The 20,254-nt window shown below is 44.0% G+C and overlaps 1 protein-coding gene across 3 annotated transcripts in view; it reads left to right on the top strand.

The window, feature by feature from the left end:
- Positions 1-20,254, top strand: part of ZNF423 (zinc finger protein 423) — a 451,119-nt gene that overhangs the window by 314,101 nt on the left and 116,764 nt on the right. The gene's annotated exons all lie outside the window — the stretch shown is intronic.

Genomic DNA, 20,254 nt, shown 5'->3' on the forward strand with positions numbered 1-20,254 from the left:
TATAATTTTATTCTTTATAATAGTTTCCACTGGTTTGCCCGGCACTGACATCAGGCTTACCAGTCTATAATTTTCCAGACCATCCCTAGAACCCTTTTTAAATATTGGTGTTACATTGGCCATCCTCCAGTCTTCAGGTAATATGGATGATTTTAATGACAGCAGATCAGCAAGTTCATATTTGTGCTCCTTCAGTACCCTAGGATGGCTGCCATCCAGTCCAGGTAATTTACTATTCTTTACTTTGTCAGTTTGGTCAGTACATCTTTCAGGTTCACCGAGATTTCTTTCAGTTTGTCCTTATTATCACCCTTGAAAACCATTTCTGGTAAAGGTAGATCTGTTACATCTTCTTCTGTAAAGACCGAAGCAAAGAATTCTCTTTTGCTCCTTCATGATCTAATGATCCCATGGATTCCCTAACAGGCTTTTTGATTCTGATATACCTGAAAAAGTTGTTACTGTGAGTTTTTTGCCTCTGTTACAAGATTCTCTTCATATTCTTTTTTAGGCTTCTTTATTGTCACGTCTGTGGCCGTGACCACCCTCAGCCTTACCTTCTTTCTGGGGGTCAGCAGCTCTGCTGGCTTCTGTCTGTGTTTGTGTTTGTCTTGTCGCTAGTCTCTGTGCTGATTGCTTCATTGGACCTCACCTGTGGGGGCTATGCCTCTCTAGAGAGCCAGCATCTAAGAAGGCTGCCACCGGCTCTGTGCCAGCTTCCAAGATGGCTCCTGCTTGTCTTTTCTGTGGGCTCACTTCCTATGTGTGTCAAGCCTCTCTTTGGGGTCAGTGTACTTCCTGCTTCTGTCCTACTGCTGGTGACTCATCAGTGAGAGCCTTCATAAGGAAGTGCCTTTGCATAAGTGTTATGCTCTTAGGCCAGGTCAGGTTAGTAAGTGTCTGCTGCACTACTGCTTAGCCTTTCTCTGGGTTCCAGCCCAGCTTCGCTCTGTGTCTGTGTCTGTTGTCTTCCTATGGGGGGTTCTTCCCTGCCTCTGCATGTCTGAGGACTGTGGGTCCTTCCTGGCTTACTCTGTGTTTGGGGTGAAGCCTCTGTTCCTGGCTTACTCTGGGTTTGGGGTGAAGCCTCTGTTCCTGGCTTACTTTGGGTTTGGGGTGAAGCCTCTGTTCCTGGCTTACTCTGGGTTTGGGGTGAAGCCTCTGTTCCTGGCTTACTCTGGGTTTGGGGTGAAGCCTCTGTTCCTGGCTACTCTGTGTTTGGGGTGAAGCCTGTGTTCCTGGCTACTCTGTGTTTGGGGTGAAGCCTCTGCTCCTGGCTTTCTCTGTGTTTGGGGTGAAGCCTCTGTCCGTGTTTGTTCTCTGTCTGCATGTGAAGCCTCAGCCTTTGTGAGTTCCCACTTGGTGTGGGGAGCGGCTGTGTCTTCAGACCCTTGGCATGTTCTTCCTGGTTTACTCTGTTCGCTCTGTTGCCTATCCTGAACGCTGCTTGTATATCCTGTGTGCATATCCTGAACCCTGCTTGTATATCCTGAATCCTGTATCTGTCTAGCTAGTGTGTATTTCCTGGGTGATTATTCCTGTATCCTGTCTCCACCTAGCTAGAGGGTTTACCGTGTGGGTATTCCCGGATCCCCGTTCTGCCTAGTGTGTTTGCTGCCCTAGTCCTTGCTCCTGCTAGCTTCTGTACGCCTTGTATTCCTTGGTCTGTCTTCTGGGTCTTGCTAGTGGCTGTGCAGCAGCACACTGTCTGAGTCTAGTTCTGTGCCCTGTCGCCCTCGTGTATCCCAGACCCAGGGTGGGTCCTCTGGATCTTCAGTTCCTGCCTTATCCTGCAAGTCCTGCCGGCCGCCTGCACTTCGGAGCTTAACTCCGGAGGAACGGTGGCTAGGTGCAGGTGAAGCTGTTCCTGTCTCATCTAGTTGCCTGCCTTGTACTACTCCAGTCTAGAGTTCAAGTACTGCTCTTCTGTGTTTCCAGTCCCGAGATGGTCTTGCCTGCCGCTGCCGCTCCTCGGCAGTGGCCCAAGGGCTCACAAACTCCAGTCCTGCCTCGAGGACCTGACAGAATGCCAAGGCCCTCGAGAACGCAACATTTATGAATGCTTTGCATCTAACTTGCCAGGGCTTATGTTGCTTCTTATTTTCTTCATTCAAGTCCTTTTTCCATTCTTTGAAGGATGTCCTTTGGACTCTAATAGCCTCTTTCACGTCACCTTTTAAATATGCTGGCTGTCGTTTGCTCTTCTTTCCACCTTTGTAAATACGTGGAATGCATCTGGTCTGGGCTTCCAAGATGGTATTTTTAAACAAAGTCCATGCCTGATGTAGTCCTAACCATTGGAGCTGAACCTTTTAGCTACTTTTTAACCATTTTCCTCATTTTATCATAGCTACCCTTTCAAAAAAAGAAAGAAACTGGTTAAGTGCCAAGTAAGATAGTGGTAAACTCTTTACTCGGTGAAAGACTAGAGAGGGAAAACCATAGGGATTAGTTCTAGGGGTAGTAGCTTCATAGGAGAATTGAAGAAGGATTAGAAGAGAAATATGCTTTTGCAGATGCCATTAAGGTCTAGAGAAGGATTGACACTCAAGAGTTTAACCGCTGGGGAAAACTTGAAGGATTGGTCAAGAGGCTGCCAAATGGCATTATAATATAACAAGTTGAAAACGTTCACTTATGTGACAAAATGGGATGTTTCCCCTTTCCTACATTTGCAAACTCATGCATGTCTGTGGGGGAACTGGGTGTTAAGACACAAGATAAAGTTTGTTTTGTTAGGGTAGCAAGACTTGTGGAGCTCTGTGAGTGGTATTGTATATATATCTTTCTGTGGTGTGTGGAGAGCTAGAGGTGGAGGGTGTGGGTTCTTCCAAGGTGCTTGCTGTGCCTTCTTTTGACATTAGGAGATGGTGTCCCCATGAATAGCCTCTGCTAATCTTCGGCATGACATAGTCTTGTTCTGGCAGTGGATGATACGTTCAGTAGCAGGCATTGCTGCTGTTTCCTACTGCTGCAGCCTGCCTTCTTTCATCTGTTGAGGAGAGGGGGAGAGAGAGAATGTGGGAGTGTGGGTCGGGGAGAGCACAAGAGGGTGAGATGTTGAAAATTCAAGTGCATGGGAGAAGGGGGTCAGAATTGCCTGTATGCGAAGAGGGGTATATATGTAAACAAATCCATGCATAGAAAAGGACAAGCAGACAAATGGATGAGCCTTCACCAGTCATTATTATTTGAACGAAACATGCCTGAAAATGTACAGATACCTGCATTTGGTATACCAAGCTCAGGAGAGAAATGCATGAGAGGGGTTATACATCACGAAAGAGGAAAAGGATCTAGAGATGATATCTGATGATCTCAGAGTAGGAAAATAGTATGATACATGATGGTGAGCAGAATCAGTTGGATAATAAAGCACAAGTTTCTAGGAAGTAGTGAAAGTCCAAAATGGATGCACCATCTGCACTTAAGGCTTTTTAAGTCAGACCAAAGGGCCTAAATATTGTAATAACTGTAATCCCGGTAGCAAACCTTCAGGGGTGGTAGGCTCCCTTTGGCAGTCCACAAACAAAGTCCTTCCAGACAACACAGCTTTTAGTTCCAAACAGTTATTTCCCCTCCTCCACAAAATCTCAGTTCAAGGGGTTAAAGTCCCATTCAGTTTCCAAAATAAAGCAACAAGAAAAAAAACTTCCCTTTAAATCCAAGTTCTCCCCCAGTTCAACAGCCTGGGTTTCAGTTTTAAAAGTCCTTCCGCTTGGGTGGTTGCAGAATGGCAGTACACCGCCCACAACACAGCTAATTGACTCCTGTTACCACCCACTGCCTTCAGTCCCTGCAACTCTGCCCCAAAGTACAATTACAGTCCATGTCAACTGGCTCCTCCAAACCTGGTGTGTTGGTCTCTCCAGCTTCTCCTTCCTCCAAACACTCCATTAACTCTGCTTCTCTGCTAGGCTGTTGGTTGGAGACCTTCTCCCCCTCCCAGGTGGAAGGAATCTTGTACTGATTTCTAACCCAAGGGTATTGAGCTTTGTCATCCCTGCTCCCCCTTCTGGCCCTTGCCTGCCATAGCAGCTGCTCTCTCCAGTCCTTTTCCCCCTCCCTTCCACGTGGGGGCCATACCGGGTTTTGGGACCTACCACCCCGATCCCTTCTCTCAGGGCCTTGTGGGGAATGTAGTCTGGCCCCATACCTCCTCCTGAGCTGCTTAGACCCTCCAACCTCCTTACAATATGTTCTTACTGAAGGAGAAGGAGGAGGGTGGAATTATGTTATAAATGTTTAAACACCTCAAACAGTATACAAGATGTTTCTAGAACAAAGGATTTTGAAATGATAGAGTGATCAATATATAATTAGCATAACACCAAAACAAGAGGACACGCCATGAATATAATGACCTTTTTAGCCTTTCTTTATAAGGGTGGTATTCAATTTCCTTTACTAGAACTGACTCTGAATCTCTACACAGTTGGTTACAAATCTCTATGGGGTCAGTATTCAAAATGATTTAACTGGTCAGAAGAATATCATCATCAACTTCCCCACACTGGTTAGTGCTGGGCGGTCAATTGGAGGAGCTTGGGCAGTACTTAACCAGTTAAAAGGCGGTCTTAATTTAGCCACCGAGGTAAACAGGCACCAGTCTGAATATTAGCCGGTGCCTGGTTAAATTCTAGATAGCGGCATAAGGTGTTTCTGGTGCCCCCTTCCTTCCCCAATCCTGATTTTCCTTCCTCCCCACTTTCACAAGATAAGTAGAGCCCTAGGCCCTCCCCCAGTCCTACCCTTGATATCCCTGGTGGTCTAAGATAGTGGTTTTCAACCCAGTCCTCAGGGACTACCTGGTAGTCGAGTCTTCAGGATTGGACTGGATTGGATTTATTACTTTAGTTATAATCCATTCTTATCCAGGGCGGCAAACAAAAATGCATACATAAAATCACATAAAAACAATTACAAAACAAATTTTTCATAATACACAATCAAAGAAAGAAAATGGAAAATAATGTCCAGGTCCCCTAGATGGATACAAAAGCAGCACCAGCAAACACATGATACACTAGGCATAACAAGTGTGCTTTCAGTTGTCACTTAAATATTTGCACATGTTGCTCATTTTTAAGTCAACTTGGCAACTTATTCCACTCCAACGGTCCAGTTACTAAAAAAGTTCCTCTTCTAGTTATGTCCAAACGTACTCAATTTAAAGCTGGAATTGCAAGATCGCAAGACATCAACGATAGTAATTAGCGAGACGGAAGATATTTTTGCACTGCCCGATTCAGAAATAAACAAGACTCCTGATGCAATAACAAAAGTAATTTATATCTTACATGACAAGCAACTTGTAACCACCTCAGTCTCTTCAGATATACAGTAATATGTTCAAACTTCGGCAAATCAAACAACAAGCGAACTGTCGAGTTCTGAACTATCTGCATAGGTTTAATTCAGGCAGCAGGTAAACCCAAGTAGGCTATATCTCTCTATATAAAAGGCAACACCAACGTTCTATGAAGCCTCCAGCCGGAAGTGTGAAGGGGGCGAGATATCCGGTTTCCCTATGAGTGTCTGCCCCGCCCTCTCTGTAACACAGTCAGTGAAGGAAAACAGCAGAGCACGAAATCAAATCGCTGGCTCTGTAACAGTGAAGGACTCAGAGGGGGGAGGGGAGAGAGGCCAGAGGGCAGGGACATGCACACAGAAGAAAACATTGCTAGCCCCCGTTTCATTTGCATCAGAAACGGGGCTTTTTAGAGCACGAAATCAAATCGCTGGCTCTGTAACAGTGAAGGACTCAGAGGGGGGAGAGGAGAGAGGCCAGAGGGCAGGGACACACACACTCCCACATGCACACAGAAGAAAACATTGCTAGCCCCCGTTTCATTTGCATCAGAAACGGGGCTTTTTTACTAGTGTTACAATAATCAATGCCACTCAAAACCATGGCCTCAACAACTCTTACAAGATCCAGTTTCGGCAAAAGTCTCTGCAATTTACTTAGTATTAGGAATTTGAAATAAGAACTGTATACCAGTTGCTGAACCTGGGCCCTGAAAGAAAATTGAGAGTCAAATAATAACACAGGCTTTGCAGCTGAGTACACACTTTCACACACACTCCTGATAAAGAAGCAATCTCAGGAAAAACAGACATTGAATTCCCACTAACAGGATACCCATAATCAATATGCATGAGAGATATTTGCATGCAATGGAGGAAATGCATGCTAATACATCTCGTACATATTCATTGTGTATATCCTGAAAACCTAACTGGCCAGATGGTCACTGAGGACTGGGTTGAAAATTACTGGTCTTAAGGTGTCCTAAAGGCAGGAGCAAGGTCACGAGATGGCTGCTAGACATTGTGACACTCATTTTGAGGCTGGAGCCGCAATGTGCAGGAACAAGTAGGCATCACTCCTGCCCTTTGGACCTCCTAGACCACCAGGGATATCAAAGGTAGGCTGAGGTGGGGGATAAGGGCCTGGTTGGGGGTTCTACTTGTCTTTGGCAGAGAGAGGGAAGGGAGATAGGGATTCGGGGGGTGGGGGACTTGGAGAGGGTGAAAGTATCTGCTTTCCCATGTGCTGGTCCTGGCCGATATTCACTGTGGCTCACATAAGTGTCTTATGTGGGTCCTGACTGAATATCAACCCGAACCTGCATAAGATCCACTGTCCAGGACACGACTGTGTGGCCCAGAGTATTCAAAGCCAGTGTCCAGACATAGCCTGGCATTGAATATAGGGGCCTAATTCTGTCTGTGATAATGTTTAAAAAAAATACATTTTGTGCCTGTCGTTCTGATTATTTTTCCTTATATGCATTAGATTCACTGGGATATATTCACGATTTAGATGCTCAGTCTTCTAGTCTCGTAAGATCTTCTGAAAGTCTTTGCAATGTTCTGCTGTTTAATTTTGTGACATCTGCAGATTTGACCACCTCGCTTGTCATTCCTATCCTAGATATTAAACAGCACTGGTTCTAGTTAAGATTCCACTACTGACCCTTTCCATGTGGATAACTGACCATTTATTCCTACTGTGTTTCTTGTCTTATACTCAGTTTCCATTCCACAAAAAGGCATTGCCTCCTATCCCATGACTCTTTAATTTCATAAAATGTCTCTCATGAGAGATTGCAAATTAGCTCTCGTTTCCTATCCATCAGAAAATCTTCTTTTATTCCAACAGACTTGGTGTTCCAGTAGCAAAACAGACCCTAGGTAATTGGATAGCGTTCTGTATTCAATTTTGTTATGACCAGACTGGTGGTATTCCTTTAACTAGTACAATGAAACATCAAATTGGTACCTCTGCAACTTCTATACTTCCCCTTTAATGTGTGTTCCTGGAAAACATCTCTGAATCAGCTACTTGAGCCTTGCTTCCAATCTGTAGTTCACACTACTGCTTGGGCTAGTCCTTAATCAGAGGCAGAACTTGCCAATCAGTCTTTGCAGTCTATTCACCTGAGAAACTTACTTGACAACTGGAGCAGCACTGAGCTTGGCAGTTACATGCTTTTGTGCCTCAATCAGTCCTACTTGTGATAGAAAAAGTAAAGTTGTTTATTTGTAACAGATTGTCTCCATAGACAGCAGAATTAACCAGGCACACAGTCTCTTCTACCTCCCCACTGAGGGGACTGAGGCTATGGATGCAGGTGGGAAGGGCTATGCACATTCAGAACTTTTCACTAGTTCTGAACTCTGGGAGAGCTGTTCTGTCCCAGTGCCATGCAATGACATCACCCACTTATGTGCTGATTAATTCTGCTGTCTGTGGAGAACCCCTATTTACAAGTAAGCAGTTCCCCCCCCCCTTTTTTTTTTCTTCTGTGGGCTACCTCAGTTGGAATTGGCTTATTGGACTATAACACAGTGAATCTTCATTGTTTGTTTTCTACCAATTTTTATATCCCTACTTGGCTCATCCATTGCAGCAGCAATCTCAACCAGAGGCCACAAACTGCAGCTCCCCCTCAAATCCAGCTAAGACAGATCCTAAGTGTTGTCTTTAGGTGTTGTTGAATGATGGATGTGTCTCCCTTCCCCAGGAGATCTGAATGCATCCTCCATGGCATCCCCAAGCAGCAGAGGCCTGGTCCAGGATTTGAGTCCAAATCCTCCACATGGCAGTACACAACATTTATCATTGAATCACTGGGCTAACCCATGCAGTATTTTAAAAAATATATTTAACATAGGTAACACTTTGAGCTAAACTTTAGGTTTCTATCAAGCAAGACTTTGCAGTGCATTATGTTTTTAACTGGTTCTATTGTCTGTTTGCAGAGCTGCGTATGCCTAAAAAACATAAGCTGGGGTTTTACTCTGTTCTGTCTTACAGGGGGATGATCAGAAGCAAACTCTGGCACCAGAGGCTGTTAGCGCCATTCTAGCGCCGGCGTTTGCTAACGCCCCATGATCAGAGCCCTCGAGTGCGTGAAACAACGTGCTTGAGGGCTCTGAATGCAACTAGCATGCAAATGCATGCTAAACAGTGCTAAACGTATTCATCCCCAATGATCAGCGGCCAGCGCGCCAAAGATTGGGTCACTGGCTGCGGCAAGCCTTATGCCAGCTCCAAGCTGGCATTAGGGTTTGCAGATCATTGGGGGGGAATGGTGAGCCATGTCCAGCATGCATTTGCATGCCGGCAGGCCCCCATTCCCCCCAACAGCAAACCTGTCAGCGATGGGGCTGGAGGTCCGGCGGACCTCCGGTCCCCCCGACAATCCTCCCCCAGGTTCAGGGAGGGCTGGAGATCCGGTGGGTCTCCAGCTCCACCTGACTCCCCCAGCAAAGGGTCCCTGGTGGCCTAGTGGGAGACCAACCAACCCCCCCCCCCCCCAGCGACAGGGGGACTGGAGGTCCGTTGGACCTTCGGTCCCCCCCCCGACGATCTCCCCAGGTTCAGGGAGGGCTGGAGATTCGGTGAGTCTCCAGCCCCCCTAGTCCCCTAGCAAGGGGTCCCTAGTGGTCCAGTCCCCCCTACCCCCTACCTTGTGTGTTGGAGGAGGGAGGGTAGCCTGCCTCCCTCCTCTTCCTGCAATGCCGAAAAATGGCGGCGCCCAGCCCTTCCCAGTGTATCCTGGGATGCTATATGGTGTATAGCCCCACCCAGCGCATCCCAGGATACACTGGGCAGGGCTGGGCACCACCATTTTGCAGCATCGCAGGAAGAGGAGGAAGGCAGGCTACCCTCCCTCCTCCAACACACAAGGTAGGGGGGTAGGGGGGGCTGGACCACCCGGGACCCCTTGCTGGGGGACTGGGGGGGGGGCTGTCGCTGGGGGGGTGTTGGTTGGTCACCCTCTAGGCCACCAGGGACCCTTTGCTGGGGGAGTTAGGGGGGGCTTGAGACCCACCGGATCTCCAGCCCTCCCTGAACCTTGGGGGGGGGAGATCGTCGGGGGGGGGGGGACTGGAGGTCCGCCGGACCTCCAGCCCCCGTTGCTCAGGGCAGGGGTAGTTGGGGCTTGGTGGTCCCTGTGTTTTGACAGCCCAGACCTGTCAAACAAGTGCAGGAGAATTGTGCTGAGCGCATGCTCAGGCACAATTCTCCCGCACTTCTACCCCACGATCAAAGATAATTGCGTGCTTAAATTTGCATGCAATTATCTGTGATCATAGGTTTAATAATGCCCCGCGCTGTTCCAGCGCTATTTTTGGAGCGCTGTTTGGAACAGCGCAGGGTTTTGATCATGTCTGTTAATTTCTGGGACCTACAGCACATCTTCAGATTTAATGCTCTTTTATGCAGAATTCCAGAATCCTCTGCAAATATCAAAACATAGAAGTCATTTTGTTTGCTCGGTAGAATCATAAACCGAGTGAATTTTGTGCCATATATAAACTGCACCGGCCCTGCAGTTTCCTCTTACCAGGGGCTCATTTGTATGCAGAGGGGATTAACCAGAATTTACTGTAGCTTCGCCCAGGGGAGCTGTGAACTCCCTGGGAATATGCTCTGACGAAAGCGTGCAGTTGGTAAGATTAGAACAAACCCTTCTGCTACAGAAAAGTGCCTTGGTCACTTGCTAGGCCTCCAACATTGAAATCATTTTTATTTATAACCTTTTTGATCATTCAGCCTCAAAGAAGCCTTGGCTTTTATGACAGCTTGCACCAAAATTGCCCAATTATTTGGGGGAGGTGGAGGAAGAATCTGAAAAGAGTCAGCTATGAAAGACAAGGCACTTGATCTGTGCTCATGGATTTTTCTTCCCTTCCTCCTACCAATATTTTTACAGCTGTTGACATATATTGAGTTACATGTGGCTGTGCCATATCCCAGTGGTATAGTTTCAAAGATCTGTTCACCATAAAGTGTGCTGTTCTCAAGTAAATGACTCTGACTTCAAGAAAGCACAGTAGTTTAAATGTTACTATAAATACAGGAGCTAAGACATTTTAATTATAATTTTTGAGTTATAGAGTGCTCTGTAAGTACACCAGGCATTTACAAAAGGCTCTATGTGTATTCAGGTTACTGTGCTCTCTTGTGGGTAAGAGAGTAATTGCAAACAACTAATTCTGTAGATGCCCTTACTTTGTATTTATATGTTATAGCTATTGACAATTAGGACATACATGTGTATCTGGGCACTGTAAGTATGAGGTTTTAGCTGAAAGGACAGGAGAGGAGCTAAGCATGGAATCAGCAAAATAATTTGCCAGTTAGGTACAAAAATACATGGGGTCTGTATTCAGTGGCAGTGGTCAGCATATTTATTTAAAGGCAAGCTGCGTTGCCATACATTACCATGCACTAACTTGTTTACAGGTGCTTAGAGGCAGTAAGGACACCCGCGTTATTTTTTTTTTCACTTTCTAGTGCTCACATTAGTGCATGATCCTGAAAAAAAATCATAGGAAAATGGCAATTTCATGGTTGCTGAAACATCCCTTATTACCACACACTAAGCCCCTTTCCTACTGCAGTTTTGTAAAAGGACCCTTCCTTTCAATAGCTTTCTGTCCTCTTTAGAAATGCGCTTGTAAACCACTTAGCAACGCTTTAGGTGTGATTGGCGGTATATCAAGAGGCTGTAGATAAATACTGTTAAGCCACCTAACTGCATATTTGACAGCCCGTACTACTTACCATACATGTAGTAGCTCAATTTCTGCACTATAACCTTCCCAGTCCTCGCCCTATTCCATGCTGAGCATTAGTGCGGTCATTTACCACAATGACTGTTTTAGCGTGTGGTAGCAATTAATGCAAAGGTCAAACAGTGAAGAAGCAAAACAAAACACACCCAGTGGTGTGCAAGCACATAAAAGTCCTTTATTCAGTTATTCCAGGATCTAACACGGATCAGGTTTCAGCCTAATGGCCTGCTTCAGGGATTCAAGGACCAAGAGTCTACAAAACTCTCTGGATGATGGTGTCCTATATCCCAAACAGAATCACTATAAAGCTTTTTAGTTACCTCTGGTCGAAAGGTGCCGCCATTTCCTGTCATCCTTCCGAAACAGAGGAAGCAGTTCTGACTCTTTCAGCCAGAGGTAACTGGCTTTATAGCGGTTTTGTTTGGGATATAGGACACCATATCCAGAATTTTTTGTAGACTCTTGGATCCCTGACGCAGGCCCTTAGGCCAATCAGATCCTGGAATAACTGAATAAAGGGCTTTTATGTGCTTGCACACCACTGTGTGTTTTTTGTTCGTGCTCTTGCTTTTTTTCTTTTCTTTTTTTTTTTTTATTTGATTTGCTTCTCCACAGTTTGACCTTTGTTTGGACCTATTTGTGGAGGTATGATCTTCCTGTTTTTGACTGCAGCCATTAATGCAAACCTGGGTTTATGGTTAGCTAAAAACTGTGCTAACTGCTTAGTGGTCTTTAGTAAACATGCATAGTCAGTGGTGCTGAATATATGTATTCATTGCTGACCATCGCTGCCACTGTACATTTAGTTTAGCCTTGCTTTTAACAGGCCTGAGCTAAATATATAACCCCCCCCCCCCCCCCCCCCCCAATATCCAGCACTGTTTAACCGATAAATGATAAATAGCACTTAACCGGCTATCTGCAAATATCCAGTGGAAGATAGCTGGTTATCTCCCACTGAATATTCGTAGACAGCACTTAGCAGGTAACTGGTGTTATGGAGTTTATAGAACACTGCCCCTCGCCCGTAAGAAAAGTTCCTCTCTAACTAGCTTGGGCCACCTTAAGAGCACTGATCCCGCCCCGGGAGGAAGTGAGCTTGGAGGGGCGGAGTCAATACCAGGGAGTTTTTAAAGACAGGGCTGGCTAAAATTAAGGAGGAACTGAATTCTAAGTCTACGCCTTTACAGAATACATTTAGCTGCTGTAACCTGGCTGAAGCAAGCCAACTTTTGCTTCTTGTTACTACTTGCAAGCATTACCAAGGGCAAGACCTGAGTCTCAGAAGACCAGAGAATTTACAGGCTGTGTTTGGGGTGGGGCAGCCCAACCAGCTACAGACTGCGTGGTCTGCTAGTGAGAGGCCTACTCAAGACCAAACCAGAGAAACTGTTACATCTGAGGTTCGTGGCCTGTGAGGTAGCAGGTCCCAGGTCTCAGGTGTATAAAACATTTATTTTCATGTTTATACACCTTGTCTGGCTGACTTAATTCCCAGGGCCACCTTACAACCCTCGCTCGGGGGGGTCTCACACCGGTTATATCACGCAATATAACTGGCTATCAGCGAATATTCAGCGTATTGCCGGCTAATTTGGCAGCCACATTGGGCCTCCCAAATAGCTGACCTATCTTTGGCCACTATAAACTTAACCGGCCAGTGCTGAATATTGGCTTGGCCGGCTATGTTTAAACTGGCCAAAAATAAGCCGGATATTCAATGGCAGTCACCGGAAACGGCCCACCATTGAATATCCGGGTTCACCACTGACTGCAGGAACCAGCCTGGATAACTCCTGCTCTCTGAATATCGGCCACAATGTCACAGTTGAAGGGGAAGTGATCCCTTGGGCCATAACCATGGACCAGCTAGGGCAAGCAAGTCACTCGACCTAGGCACAGCACTAGGCAGAGTTCCAAGCAAGACAGAGTGAGCCTAGAAACAGGTGGAGCAGGCAAGGCTTGCCTGGAAATGAGGTAAGCAAGGAAGGAACAGAAGACAAGGCTTATCAAGGCTAGACTGGAAAAATATAGACAAGGCTTTGCAAGACAGGACTGGAAACAAAGTAGATTTGGCTGGAACTTGCCTGGGTCCAGACAGAACAGGACAGGACAGGACCAAGAACTGGACCCAGACAAGGTTAAACAAGGCAAGAAATGGACCAAGACATGGCATGGCTAGGACTTGAGACAGGGCTAGGCAAGGCTAGACACAGGCAAGAAGTATCAAGGAGGAAACAGACAGGAGTAGGCAAAGCTGGAGGCAACACTGGAGACAAAGCAAGGCTTGGCAAGCTGGAGACAAGGCAAGGCTCGGCAACACTCAGCAAGGCTTGGAGACAAGGCAGGACTAGGAATTGAAGACAACACATTGCATACAAGGCTGGGCAGGAAACCTGGAGACTGTTGTGAAGGCACTAGAGAAGGGCCTGGGCTTTCCTTAAATGCACCCAGGCCTGTGACATCACTCGCAGTGCGCCCTCAGGTTTCCCGCCACTAGCCCTATAAACTCTACAGGCTGCGGCACATGCATGCACCCTAGGAGGCTGGATTGCAATTGTGGGAGGGAGGGAGGCCACTGTTTCTCGGAGCTCCGCAGAGCGGTAAGTCCATCAGGGAGTTGGGGCAGGAGTTGGGTCAGAAGTCATGGCAGGGCCATGACATCCAAACTGTTTAGTGGCTGAGTATGGCTGCTGAGGGAGACGTTCTATAATTGGGTGTCTCCATTTAGGCATCCGGAGGGCACGCTGTAAGAGCCTGTTCTATAATGGGACCTAGGTGCCTAGTATTCTAAACATTTATGCACACACCCCCAGATTCTATATATGGTGCTCAAAATTGCACATTGCAAAATGGTGACGCATCCAATTTCCACACACAATTAAATTGAATAACGAACCAATTAGCACCAATAACTGGGTGCTAATACTTATTGCTAATTGGCAACAATTAGAATTTACGTGTGCATCTTGCTAGACGTATTCTATAAAGATACATGCATAAATTCTAGTTCTCAGATCTGAAGAGGGGGCGTAGCCATGGGCAGGACATGAGCATTCTAAGAATTTACTTGTACTGATAAAAAAATACAGCTGATCCATGCCTAATTTGGGCATGGGGATTTGCACCAGGTTTCAGTTGTGGTAAATCCTCGTAGCTAACGTTGGGCACGGCTCCTGGCGCTAGGCGCTATTCTATAAATGGCGCCAAACTTGGAGTTCCATTTATAGAATAGCATGTAGCACTTACTTATAGAATCTAGTCCATAATGTGTGTGTAAATGTGAGCTATTAGGTTATAGAATTGCCCTTTAAATAGACAGTTTCAGGTTGTCGCTCTCGCTCCTCTGTCTTTACCACTGTGCTAAACTGATTGTTTTGGAGTGGTTAGATGGACTTTCAACCCACCACTGTCTGTTTACTAACTGAAAAACCATGTCTAAGTCCTTTTGGAAACTGGCTCATATATTTTTGCATTATGTAAAATATCTGAATTTTTATGTAGTCTGTTAGGTAACAAACTTGAGCACAGCTAATGATTTGGTTGGAATAACTCTGTTAAATATCAGAAACCACCTTGGTGCAAGATCTTCAAGGAGTGTGTGATGCTGGAAGATAAAAAGTTCCATATTTAATTTATAGGTAGTGTTCCAATGTCAACACAATACATAATATAACATTTTAATTGACAGTGTAGGGTATAATTAAAGATGGAACATATAGATAGTAAGAGAGGAAGAGGAGTTAGAAAGTAAGGTGACTAAAGAAAGTTGTACATGCATGCTGCAAAAACCTGATATCCAAAATTACTGAGGGCTTCTTTTTCAGTCATTTATTCCTGGCATTTAATTCTATGCCACTCCAGACCAAGGTAAAAAGGCAGAGCATCTGTGTGTGTATGGTTGACTCCTCCATCCAGTTTTTGCATGTACTGTTTCACATGCTTTGACAATTAGTGGCTGTGGGGTATCATAGTAGCCTTTACACAATGCTAAAGAATCAGTGAATCATACTTATAGACACTATTATGTTTGGGGACCCACGGTGATAATAGTACTGTGTACTAGGAAGTAATCAAACCCTTCCCCAGTGAATAAAAGTGTTCATGAAGTACTTTTTTTTTTTTTTTACATTGAGGTTGCTGCTGGTATTGGAAATAGGGTTGTGTCTTTGAGCTTCCAGAATGCACCCAATAACATGTGAACTGGGTTCAGATCACCATTCAGAACAAAAACATTTGGGCACCAGTTTTATGTTAATAGCAATCATTGCCTGATGAAGGTAGTGTTGGTAGAAAGACTTGGTTAAAAAAGACATATAAGGATAAAAACCTTGACGTTACTTCAGTACATAATAATTTTGGCAGGATATCAATGGACATAAGTTGCATTACAGTTGGGTGAAGGATTTTGAAACAACTTTGATGCTGTGGCAGCTGATAGATGGGTGCTTATTTAATTAGGTAGCAAAAAAGCATGCCATAGTGATTGGTACTGTAGGACACAAAAATAATAGCTGTAATATTCCTTGTTAAGTCTTCATTTCTGTATGATTCACAAGGAAGAGTTGAACTGCAGATGCTATTTATATTAAAAATAATTTTGAATGTATAATGGTCCATCCCTAGCTATAGTTTTAAAAATATATATTTTCTCTGGAACCCAAGGAAAGAAAATGAAATAAAACTCAATTGGTTTATTAAATATACATATGATGGTTAATTTAGAAGGCTTATCTGTGATTTTCACATTAATACCATCATTTACATATGTATATCACATACTCATATGAGTAAAATCCATTTTCAGAGAGGCATCTCTAACCTGGGACCTGGGCCGAGTGTGTCGAGATGGAGGTGTTGTATTGGATGAGGAGGAAGAGTGATGTGTGCTCATCAGATGACTCCATCCCCTGCTGTGATATCAATTTTTAAATCTAGGTTACCACATAGCAGCCACATGACTAAAGGGGAACTTTGAAAGTTTTTATCATAACCTCTTTGACAGCTGGACTGTGGAAAGATGGTGAAGAGGAATACCACATGCCCATTTAGTGGCCCTGTGGATAAGCATGTGATACCAATTTTTTTGGTGAGTGTTATCAACTAGACTGGCCCTTCTCCTCTGTCGTCTTGCATTTTGGGGGTGTCTCTTAACCCTATAGTAAGAACTTCTCCTTTGCTAGGAAATGTTTCCACTGCAACTTTGCACCTTTGGGATGTTCTACTGATGGAGTTTCCCCCCTCATATGCATCCATGACTTCTCGGTTTAATTCAGTAATTCCTCTTTCAAGACGGATTGGATTATCATTGGAGGCTTAACTAGTATCCTCATCCTTACAAGTTGCACCTCCGGAAGAGCATCTGGAGTTTAGTTATCCAAGACTAATTTCTTGTTACAGAGGATGACAGATCAAATAGTTACATTTTCACAAGAAACTGCAAACACATTTCAGGATCTTGATTCAACACTTCAGTAGTTAGACAGGAGTATCTGGTAATCTTGAGTCTCAGACCTTGCTTTGCAGGCCACTGATAATGCACATAGAGATATGTTAGGACTTCATAAGCAATGTTGTTAAAAGTAAGGAACCTTAGATAGTTGAATTTTCCTACAGCATATCTCCTTTCACTATTTGGAAGGGTGTCCTATACTGGTAGTACCATGAGACTACCACTAGGGTCATGGCAGCCATTTTGTTTCCTGGAGCTGGCTGGGTGAGAGTGGAGGGGGACCATTTCCATCCATGCCCAATACAGTACCACCAATCACCTCTGGGTATATCCTGGGAGTGTTGGGAGGGGTGTGCATTGGCACATGGTTGGGGCTTGAGTTCAGAGAAGGGCTTATGATACTATGGTTGGGACATGAAACTGTTGGGGGACTGAAGAGTACTAATTAGGGCTGTCGAGGAGCTGAAGAAAGATGATTGTGATGTTAGGGGGAGACGGGGGCGGAGGGAACTGCACATCTCCATGTCTGTGGCTACTCAACTAAACTTTAGTAGCACGGCTTCACTTACCACCTCCTCTTCTGGTGGTGGTGGTAAGTTCTGCATGTTTTCGGCAGTCATGATAGCTTGCACAAGGTACGACCTGTGTGATAGGTATCACAGCCAGCCACACCTCTGACCTGCCCATGTTACACCCAGCACCCACCCCTAAACGTGTCAAGCAGCTAGTGCCGGTTTTGTTAACACGCTGCTGGTTTACCTTGTGGTAAAAGCTAGTATGGGTCCACGCTGTGTCTAATGTACAGTAAACCCTATGCTAGCTGCTTAATACAGCCTAGTAAAAGGACCCCAAACTCATCATCACAAAATGAAAATATTAATAACAATACAGCAAATAATCAGAATACAGTTAATATGCCTATAATATATAAAGTAATAATCGGTGTATAAATGTAAAATTAACATATAGTAAATCTAAAACAAGAATTACAATGCACATATTTTGATTCATGTAAGGACCATGCATATTAGCCTTAACACTTATCCTCTAGGAGAAATGGTTTATCCCTAGATACAAGTGCATTAAAGTATGCTAATGTGCCAGGAGAGAACAGTATAGCCAAGCTATGAGAAGTTTTTTAAATTGTATTTTTCCAAAACCATTCATCACCTGCACAAACCTAAGGTTGGACAAATATACACTGGCTTCCACTTAAAGAATGTATTGCGCTCAAAATTTGCACACTGGTTCCTAAAATTATTCACAGCGAGGCCCCGGCCTACATGACAGACCTCATAGACTTACCAACCAGGAACACAAAAAGGTCAGCGCACACATTCCTGAATCTCCACTACCCTAGCTGCAAAGGACTAAAATATAAATCAACATAGGCATCCAGCTTCTCCTACATAAGTACGCAACAGTGGAACGCACTACCAAACGAAATAAAAACAATGCACGACCTAACAAACTTCCGAAAATCACTAAAAATCAACCTGTTCAAAAAGGCATACCATAATTATCTATCCTAATACTAGAGAACGAAACTTATACCAGAACTGGACAAAACCGAACCCCCGATACTTGACTGCTTAATTTACTCTGTCACCACTGAACTTTGATGCAATACCACTTTATTTCTTACTCCGGAAATGAACTCTCTATACCTGACTGCTTAAAGTACTCTGTTACTTATGAACTTTAATGCAATTCCAATCTGTATTTCTCATTCCAATAATGGCGATCACCATTACGGCATTATGTAAGCCACATTGAGCCTGCAAATAGGTGGGAAAATGGATACAATTGCAACAAATAAATAAATATACCTAAACCTGAATTGGATGCAAAAAAAAAAAGAAGGAATTGTATTTCACTTGGGTACCTTCTCATGTTCTACATGTACTTGTCCATTCTGTTAAGAAGAAAAACAAAAAACTTGCAATAAAGTGTGTACTGAAATACAGACTGACATTTGACTTTTATGAATTCTTGTGCATTATATTGATTTTTGATCGAGGCCTTCAAAATCCTATGTCTAGTACTCCTGAGGTTTCCCTGCTGCACTAATAACACATTGTCATTCTTAATATCTTAGATCTTCAACACAGTGATATTTATATTAGTGAAGACTATTTTCCTTCTCTTCACCCAACAAGCTAAGAGAGTGCTGGAGTCAGATTTCAAAAGTTGCCAGGAAAATGTTAATTATTTTTGCTTTATATTTTTTTTCTTTGACATCATCACTACTATTTTGGAAGGCTTGACTTTTGGTCGAACAACCATGGAGTACACTGCCATTGGGGAAGAGATGGTTTTGCATCTCAAACATGAGCAAAAGGATTGTGAGCAGGAAATATATGAACCACAATAGTGGAGTCCACGTTAGTAGTGAAGTAACTACCTTGTTGACATAGAACAATGAATGTAGTAGGATCAATAGTACAGAGTCCACATTTAGATGATAAAGTCATCTCTGTAGTCTGTCAGTTTTTCCAATATGACATTTACAGTTTGAGGAATGCCTTCATCCTGACATTTTGACTACATATCCAATCCGTTTTCATTGTTTAGTAGCCCTTACCATCAGACTGCTTTTGCTGTTGAATTGCACCAAATGTCTGACAGGGTATATGAAGTTGTTTCTTTAGTAACTGCAGGTCTGACATGGGAATGAATGTTGAAGTAAATATTATGTGACAGCTCCTTCTGGCCCAGACTTTAGAGACATATCTTGTGAAATATTGCTTTAAGCGCATTATTCTCTTGAATTCAGGGCTTAGAATATTTTCTGGCAGAAAGAGATTTGGTGACTTGAGCAAATAAAAATAATCACATGTTGTGCTTAAAGAAATGCAGCTCAGGAAACTCTGGTAAATAAAGCCCCCTTCTTTGGGATACTAGGCCATCCTAGGATTGGAACTGCATAAGAAAAAAATAGAAGATTGCAACAGATAAGGACATCTTAGTCCAACCAATCTGCCTTCGTTGTTATCTTCTTTATAATGTACTACTACTACTACTACTTAACATTTCTAGAGAGCTACTAGGGTTACGCAGCGCTGTACAAAATAAACAGAGAAGGACGGTCCCTGCTCTCTGATGTACAGAACCTCACTCCTTTAAACACCAGCATCTCAGAGTGGATGGGGATGTCTGAAGTATGTTCCTGTGCTCCTGTCATAATTCCCATAAAAGGACATCCAAGTCAAAATAGGGACATTCATTCAGAATATCCCAAACGAATGTCCATCTCACATGTATTTTCAAACAGGAAATAACATCGAGGTTTTCTCTTCTAAAGTACTTGAGATGGATGTTCATGTGCTAGAGACATCCACCATGAACAGCTATTTTACAAACTAGAATGTCCAAATTATGAACAGAGAAAACAAGGGATATTCACGTCTGTAGAGCAGCATTATTAGAAAAGGGCCACACAGACATCTGTTTAGAGCAGAGGGGCAGCCTAGTGGTTAATTCAGTGGACTTTTAACCAAGGGACACTGGTTCAAATCCCACTTTAACTCTGTCGTTTTTTTTTTTTTGTTTGTTTTTTTAATTGTGAGCCCTTCAGGAACAGAAAAATACCTACTGAATGTACACCTCTCTAATAGCCTTCAGGCTTGCAAGTGGCTTCTATATTTATGTACAGTAGATATTTTTCTGTTCCTGGAGGGCACACAATTAAAAAAAAAGTTAAAG

The sequence above is a fragment of the Microcaecilia unicolor genome, chromosome 5 (assembly GCF_901765095.1).
Source record: "Microcaecilia unicolor chromosome 5, aMicUni1.1, whole genome shotgun sequence".
Taxonomy (NCBI): Eukaryota; Metazoa; Chordata; class Amphibia; order Gymnophiona; family Siphonopidae; genus Microcaecilia; species Microcaecilia unicolor.